A 1,220-nucleotide genomic window follows, 5' to 3' on the forward strand; every position below is an offset into this window, starting at 1 on the left:
AGACATTGAAAGAAAAATTGGCCTCAGCTCCATTTCCAAATCCCTCTCTGCTGTACATACTGGATTGTGATGCTAGTAATGTCGGCATTGGAGGGGTGGCCTACATGTGGTCTACTTCAGTAGGGTCCTGAGTAGACCAGAGAGTAACTATCGTGTAACACGGAGGGAACTCCCTGCTATAATAAAGAGTCTGACATATTTCCATCCTTACCTCTATGGGGCAAGGTTTACCATCAGGACAGACCATGCTGCATTGTGCTGGTTAAGATCATTAAAGAACGCATAGGGACAACTGGTACGTTGGATCAGAAAAATAGACCAGTATAATTATGATATTGAATACAGACAAGGAAAATCTCATGGAAATGCTGACGGACTGAGCTGAAGACCCTGCAAAAATTACTGCAGACATTGCTGCAAAAAAGAGGTTGAACTAACCAGGTGACATCAAGCTGAAGTCAAAGTGACTAAAGGAGTTGATGATGGTAAAGGGGAACCAGGTATAGCTATTAAAGCAGAGCATGAGAAAGACCAAGATTTGAAGCAAATTATTGATTTTCTAAAAGCAAGTGTTTTGTGCCCTGCTTGGGAGAAAATGTCTAGCTTAAGACCTGTGACAAAGAACTATTGGGCACAATGGGACTGGTTGAAGCTTGAAGATGATATTCTTGTCCGGAGATGGGAACTACAGATGGAAAAGTGACGACATGGAAAACAGCTATACCGAGAAAGTTATGGGAAGTTGTGCTGCATCAATCCCATAATAGTTTAACAGGAGGACTTCTCGTAGTTATGAAGATATTGAGTCTCCTACGAAAGAAATTTTACTGGATAGGTATAAGGCAAGATGTGGAAGAATGGTGCAGGACATGTTGTGCTAAAAGGGGACTGAAGCATAAAGGATGTGCTCTAATGAAGTTATATGAAGTTGGCACACCAATGGAAAGAGTAGCCATTGACATTGCTTGTCCTTTGCCCCAAACTCGTGCTGGAAACAGGTACATTTGTGTGTTGATGGATTATTTCACCAAGTTGCATGAGGCATATGCAATACCAAATCAGGAAGCTACAACTGTAGCTTCGGCTATTAGTGATTTCTTCTTCAGGATTGGTATGCCATACGAAAGACCAGGACAATGCTGCTTCACCCATAGTCTGATGGGATGGTAGAAAAGTACAACTGGACACTTGGACAGGAATTGGCAAAGTTTGTAATAGCT

This window comes from Limulus polyphemus, unplaced genomic scaffold (genome assembly GCF_000517525.1).
Source record: "Limulus polyphemus unplaced genomic scaffold, Limulus_polyphemus-2.1.2 Scaffold1783, whole genome shotgun sequence".
NCBI lineage: Eukaryota > Metazoa > Arthropoda > Merostomata > Xiphosura > Limulidae > Limulus > Limulus polyphemus.